Below are 7,500 nucleotides of genomic sequence, written 5' to 3'. Positions count from 1 at the left end.
CCCGAGTGCTTGTTTGTGTCGCCTTTTAATCGCTCCGTTACGAGTCCGTTCCAGACTCTCATCACACTACATCACTGGCGTCCTCCTCTTTCACTGTGATCAATGGACTCGATTATTGGATGTGTGACGGACAGAGGAGCGGCTCAGAGCTCCCACTTCATGTGATGTCAGTGCGAACGTTGCTTGTGTGTTCACGTCACTTTAAACCTTTTTTCTTCTTCCTGAATAAATATTAAATCAAATAATTGAATTTAGTTTTACGTTTTTTTCCTCTGTGAACATCGTCATCAGAAGGTCTCAGAAGCTTATTTTTGTCTTTAGCCTCCAAAATGTGCATCTGAGTAAGACGTGTTTGTGTAATAATAATAAACGTCTCAGCCTGGAACCGATCCCTGAGTGGATTTAATGGACCAAATGACAGCAGCTCAGCATATCAGGTGTGTGTGTGTGTGTGTGTGTGTGTGTGTGTGTGTGTGTGTGTCTGCGTGTGTCTGTGTGTGTGTATCCAGGTGGAGCGTTGTCACTGAAGGGGAAAATTAGTCCCAAAATGGAAGCAGGCGTCCGTGAGTGAGGTTCTGCGTCACATACGTCAGTGATGACAGCAGCACCGGGTCAGAGCGGCCCGTCTCCTCTGACCTTTGACCTCTTGCTCACAGTTATTCAAACTTGCTGCGGCGCCGCCGCGTGTTGTTGGCCGTGGCTCTGCCTGTTTGCACAGCTTAATATTCTGATGGAGGATGAAGTGTCCTGGCTGAATTTTCAGAGCAAACAACGAGAAGCTGAGCTGCAAATGTTCTGACTAAATGTTAATTATACGAGACTGTGACATATCAGGTTCTGGACAGAAGTCGAGAACGAGGACAGATTATGAGACAAAGGGTCCGACAAATAAACGGCTCCCTGAACAAACTGTCAGTGAGCAGGTCAAACACGGTGAGGGCAGAACGAGGCGCTGGTACCAAACGAGTGGGTGTCGCAACATACACCAGACTCTGCTCCTCCTCTTCCTCCTTCCCCTCCTCCTCCTCATCTTCCACCTCCTCCTTCCCCTCCTCCTACTCATCTTTCACCTCCCACTCCTCCTCCTCTTACACCTCCTCCTCCTCTTCCTCTTACACCTTCTTCTTCTCCTCCTCCTCCTCCTTTCCTCCCTCCTCCTCCTCCTCGTCTTCCACCCCCTCCTCCTTCCCCTCCTCCTCCTCATCTTCCACCTCCTCCTCCTCCTCCTCCTCCTCTTCCTTCTCTTCCTACTCATCTTCCACCTCCTCCTCACCCTCCTCCTCCTCCTCAACCTCCTCCTCTTCCTTATCCTCCTCCTTTTCCTCCTCCCTCCTCACCCTCCTCTTCCTTCTCTTCCTACTCATCTTCCACTTCCTCCTCCTTCTCCTTTCTACTCCTCCTCCCTTTTTCTTCTTTTCCTCCTCCTCCTCTTCAACCTCCTTCTACCCTCTCTTCCTCCTCCTCCTCCCTGTGAAAAGCCCATTCAATAATAAAGATTTTAACAAACTCTCTGACTGGAAAGATGAGTCTCAGAAAAGCGAGGCAGCGTCTGCTTTTACATGATTCGTGCTCCTACTATTAACCTGCATGTGATGTTTTGCTTGGACATTGTTGGTGCTCAGTTTGGAGGCTGTACATTCTTTGGGCTGTATGTCCTCATCAAGACAAGAAGGATTGAACCACAAGCGCACGTGGTGCGTTTCTTTTCCAGTGCCTCCGCAGGACTTTGCAATTTGTTTTCCCTCACGCCGTCAGCAGACAAAGAGGAGGCTGGAATAGAGAAACTAAAAGCAGCATCATGTCTGATATCAGCACTTGTTTATTGTAATAAAAACCTCTGAATACAAAGTACATTCACAGGTACAGCAGGAGGCCACTGAGCTGCTCTGTTTGATTCCTACAGAAAACCAGTGGTGACTACAAATATTCAAACTCAAACACCGTTTTACAACTTTACATCCCATCAACGTACTGTTATAGTTCAGAATAAACACTGTTGTACTTACACACGAACAATCCAGGCCTTCGGCTGCTACTAAGCTGTCGTACTAATCAACCAGTCCTACACAGGTTTACGTACTGGAAGATACGAGAACGTGGAGATCTGACTGACAGTCTTTAGAAATGTGATTGGCAGCTCCATTGAGAACTTAACTGGATCCACTGACAGTGAACGCCACAGAAAACAAGTAGGTTTGTACAAACGTTGGCTAAGAAGAAGGAAAAAGAAGACAGAAGCTGATTTGGTTCAAATGTGGAGCAGCAGAGATGGATGGATGAATGGATGATGGACAGACGGATGGATGCATGAATGGATGGATAGACAGGCAGAAAGACAGATAGATAGACGACGTTCGTGCTTGTCATCATAATCACATCGTTGAAATGTTCTAATAAGGAACGAACTAGAACTAAATGAGAACAGTCGTTGATGTTTGTAGAACAAAGACCAGAAGCAGAGACTCGCTGCAGCCACAGACCTCCACGTTGCAGTTTGTGCTCATGTCTGTCCACAGTCACAAGGTTTACAGTAAAACATGACATCTGGTGGAGACGTTGGTCACATCTGTGCAGAAACGACTTCTCCTAATCATCGAACTCTGAACTAAATTTCCTCTGTGAGTCCAGATGTTTAGCTTAAGTGGCTGCTCGTCGGCTTTGCTCGTGCGTCTCGTCTTTGTGCTAACTGGACTCGGTAACGCTGCCTCCTGGGTTCTGTCCACCCGGGGAGGCTGAGCTGATTACCTGCCATGCACCCTGTCCTCCGAACCCTGACTGTCAGTCACTACAGGCACCGGGGCTACAAACAACCAAAGTTACAGTTACGTGTTCGAAAAAGGGATTAATTGACCCAGCGACTCTGGGAAACAACGTGAAACTACAGTTCTCATACAAACAACAGCTGGAAAATGAGCAACGAGAGCAAAGAGCCAAGACGAGTGGAGAGCTGATAATCCAGCAAATCAACACGAGTCCACTTCGGCTTCGCTTACATCCACACAGAAACAGTGCAGCGTCGTCAAAAAGTACAAATCCACCTGTGGAAAAGGGCGAATGCGTAACAGGAGAACAAGCAGCAAATCCATGTTTCCTCAGACACGTCTCTCAACTTCTCCTTGATGGAACTTCAACCAAGAATGTGAAACATGGAGCAAAAATAAAAAAGCAGTTCACGACCACAGGCAAGAAGGGAAGCGAAGAGAAAACTCCTTAGAACTGCAGCAGGAGGAAAAGGCTCGATGACTTAATGTGGTTTCTTTTTGTAAATCGGAGGCGGAGGCAAAAACGAAGCTTTAGATGCTCTTTGTGTCTTTAGTTTTAAGGCAGTCTGTTTTGTCCGGCCCCCCTCTCCGGCTGGGCGCTCGACGACGCTCCACCTACAAGAGGATAGATACGAACGTCTTACACCTCAGGTAACGCAACGCTGAAAACACATTCCATGCAAAACGTCTCATCAATGAGAAAAAAAAGTCAAAAAAGGCAAAGCTGGCTGAAGAAAAAGGCTTAAAAAGGAAGCGAATTAAAAAGTGCAGGAGCCATTTGCAGAACCACAACAAGGCAAAATGAATTCTGAGAAAAACAAAAAAAAGAACTGAGAGCTCCACAAACTGTCAATGTGAAATGTAACAAAGTGGACACACTGCTCATGTTTCACTTAGCAAATAGAGTAGAAAGAAGAGCAAAGATGGTTGAACTGGATGCAACATTCAAACAACGTCTGACATGAGCACAAACAGCGAAACACAAGAGATTCGATTATGTCACAACCTGCTGCTTATTGTGTCTGCGAGGCAGGAAGGATGTGGCAGCCGGCGCTCCAGGACCAGTCCTGTATCGGCTGCTCCACGCCGCCCACCCCGTGTTCGTGAACGCATCCTCCCCCTCGGGGCTGCTACGTCTCCAGCTACGCTACAACTCATGCCTTTTAACACAGGACCTCGAACACAACACGGAGTCGCAGGCAACGCTGCAGGATGACGAAGCTTCCTCCTTTCCTTCCTTCTTCCTCTCTGCTTTTTACTCATCCCGTCCACCGTCTCCTACTTGCTCCTCTTTTAGCTCCTTCCTTCCTTCCTCCCTTAATCCCTCCTCCTCTCGTGCTGCCCTGTCTTTCTCCTCCCTCCCATTGCGGCGGCATCTGTTCATAATGAAACACACAGTTGGACACTGTCCTCGTTTAGCACCTCCTCCACGCTACCTGATCCAGAGGTTACCCCCCGCTGGGCGCGTTTGTTAGACATCATCAGTACCTCCCTGTGACCTTACCTCCCTCCTTCCCCTCCCTCCTGCCATCGCCTCCTCCTCCAGATGTCATTGATCTGGGAAGTGGGTCACAAAGTGTTGCATCAAAGCCAGGTTACACCAGGCTTGGAGGCACACGCTGTATGTAATTTTAGCTTAGGTTAATATTAAGGAGGGAGAGAGGAAATGTGACAGGTGATGTTTGGAGCGTTTGCTGGCGCAGCCTGCAGCCCTGACAGATGCTTAAGGTGCAGAGGGTAAAGATCTTGGCCCTGATGCTTCACCGCTCTGTAAATAGTGCTGCTAATTTAAAGGAGGTGCAAGTCATTGAGAGCCCACGATTCATTCTCAGCACTTAAATCTACGATGTTCAGCTGCACTCAGAGACATTGGAGGTAAAATGCTCCAAACAAGTCTCCATAACAAATCTGCACGGTGCTGTTGAGCACGAGGTCGAGCTCATGTTGTTGGTCACATACTGCGGTTTTAGGGAGAACTTACAGCTCGGGAGGCTTGAATGTTTCAGAAAAACGCAGACTCCTTGAGCTTCTAGGTTCATGTGATGGAAGACTTAAAGTTCTTTTTGAAGGTTGCAAAAGGTGGTGAATACATATTATTGCTCAGTTTTGTTTTGAAGTGAATGCAGCTGTAAATACTTGAATGTTAAATCTTGATGTCACGGTGAAGCTGTTTGAATCTGCCTTTCGTTTTTCATGGCTGAACTCTGTGTGTTTCTGAAAGAAAAGAACGAATTCTGTTTTGAGGTTTATAAAGTCAAGAGAGTTGCCCTCATGGTTTACTGCGGATCAACTGACTCTTCTCACAGAAAAGGTTATGGAGCTTTAAGTCGAGCTACTTCGGACACACACACACAGTCAAACACACCCTCCCCATTCTCTGCTAAAGATATGAAACTATTTCTAAATCCTGTCTTGCACTGCTCTAATACAAAGTGTGAACATGATAAATAGTCGTTTCTCTTTCAAGGACACCTAACAATTATATTTTGTACCCTGAGCTGCTTTGTATGCAGCCTGTGCACATCAGTGTCTGTTGTTCTTTCTGTTTCTTTTGCAGAATAACACAAAGCAGAGCCTCAGGAGAAGAGGTCAGAGGTCAACGTGGAGCCAGAACCATCAGCCCCCAAACGCAGGCACAAAGACAAGGATGGCTGAAGGAAACAAAGTCCAGAGGGGCTGAAGCTGAATTCATAATCGTCTGGTCTTCCTTTGTTTGTCATTGTTTCAAATGGAAAATACGGAAAATATGAGGAATGTAAACCTGCCAAATGTCAGACAAAAATCTAACCGACTGATAACTTTTATTCCAGAGTTTTAGCCAACCATCCTCCTGCAGAACCAGATCAGGTCAGTGGCCATCTGCCTCAACCAGCTGGGGATTGGATTGCATCACTGTAAGGGCCCAAAGATGCCTGCAGACGTTTTCTTTATCCCCTCCCCTTAAAGCGTGTTTTGGTTTAGAGCAGACCTTCAATCAGGAAACTAGCAGCGTTGTGTTAAAGTAACTCAGAAGATTGAAATGCCGCTGGTGACCTTTAAACATCATCAAATGCTCACAGAGGAGCAGGAGTATAACGAAAACAGGGAACAGAATTCAAAGACATTTCAACTGAAGCAGGAACTAAACCTGCAACTTTCCAGGATGACAGGACACGCGTCAAACCTGCTGTCAAAACAGTCGCCTGGAAGAAATTGAAAAAGGTCTGATAGGAAGAAATGCGGCTGAGTTCAGGAATGGATGGATGGTGGAAAAGGGCCTTGATGGAGTCCCACGGAAAAGAAAAACAACCTTGAGACAAAGTGTGAAATGAAGAAGCATCACGTCCTGTCATTGCACGCACCCAGAGCCTAAATAAACTAAATACGGCAAAGAAACACGTGGAAGAATGGATGCGATGCCACAGCACGACTCCAAGGATGCTACGGACCTGCACGACAGAGCAACGCGGAGCGACGGGAACCAAGGTTGAAGAAACCGTGTTCAGCAAAGTGGCTCATCCAGTGCTGGAGGCATCAAACCGCTCCATGTTCATTATGACGCTAGCAATAAAACCATGAATTCCTGCCACCACATCATTAAGGGTTTGATTTAGGAAACTATATGACAACATCAGAATCTAGTGTCAGATGCAAATGTCTACAACCGTAGCCGGGCTGAAACGGGCTGAAGCCAACTGAAACCAGCTGAAACCAGCTAAAACTGGCTGAAACAGGCTGAACGGGCTGAAACCAGCTAACACTTACTGAAAACCAGCTGAAACCGACTGAAAGCAGCTGAACCTGGCAGATTAGCAAGCCTCAAAGGTCTTTAAACAACGTAGCCGAGCTGAAACAGGTTGAAAGCAGCTGAAAGCAGCTGAAACGGGCAAATCAGCAAACCTCAAAGGTCTTTAATTGACGTAGCTGAGCTGAAACGGGCTGAAATGGGCTGAAACGGGCTGAAACGAGCTGAAACGTGCTGAAACTGGCAGATTAGCAAGCCTCAAAGGTCTTTAAACAACGTAGCCGAGCTGAAACAGGCTGAAAGCAGCTGAAAGCAGCTGAAACGGGCAAATCAGCAAACCTCAAAGGTCTTTAATTGACGTAGCTGAGCTGAAACTGAAAGGATGTGAAAGGCTGAAACGGGCTGAAACGAGCTGAAACGTGCTGAAACTGGCAGATTAGCAAGCCTCAAAGGTCTTTAAACAACGTAGCCGAGCTGAAACAGGCTGAAAGCAGCTGAAAGCAGCTGAAACGGGCAAATCAGCAAACCTCAAAGGTCTTTAATTGACGTAGCCGAGCTGAAACAGGCTGAAACAGGCTGAAAGCAGCTGAAATGGGCTGAAACTGGCTGAACAGGCTGAAACTGACAGATCAGCAAACCTCAAAGGTCTTTAATTGACGTAGCCGAGCTGAAACAGGCTGAAACCAGCTGAAACCAGCTGAAACCGTCTGAAACGGACTGAAAGCCGCTAAGATAGAGCTGAAACAAGCAGCCACGAGCAGACCTGCATCTCCTCCACCGACCTAAAACCAGTGAAATCTACCAGCTGTGAAGCGGATTTGCACCGGTGCTGCGGCGCTTCGGTGGCTTAGTATTTTTAGTTGCCACCGTGCTGTCAGAGTGGAGTCTGGCCCGTTTCTTCCTCAGCGTAGCTGCAGCGCTGAGCTCTGACTGACTCATCACGTATCAGTTGTCTGTCAGCCTCCAGCCTTTCATGGTGTCATGCAGCCGCGGCTGCACACTCCCTCATCACTT

At 47.2% G+C, this 7,500-nt stretch overlaps 1 long non-coding RNA gene across 1 annotated transcript; it reads right to left on the bottom strand.

Annotated features, from left to right (window-relative positions):
* Nucleotides 1-1,801: 1,801 nt before the first annotated feature.
* LOC121202544 (uncharacterized) lies at nt 1,802-6,855 on the bottom strand. The gene is made up of 2 exons (XR_005898241.2): nt 3,769-6,855; nt 1,802-3,377 (listed from the first exon to the last, which is right to left on the bottom strand). It is a non-coding gene; the product is annotated as an uncharacterized LOC121202544 (long non-coding RNA).
* Between the last annotated feature and the right edge of the window lie 645 nt (nt 6,856-7,500).

The sequence above is a fragment of the Betta splendens genome, chromosome 10 (genome assembly GCF_900634795.4).
Source record: "Betta splendens chromosome 10, fBetSpl5.4, whole genome shotgun sequence".
Taxonomy (NCBI): domain Eukaryota; kingdom Metazoa; phylum Chordata; class Actinopteri; order Anabantiformes; family Osphronemidae; genus Betta; species Betta splendens.
This window is presented reverse-complemented; position numbering and strand designations above follow the sequence as displayed.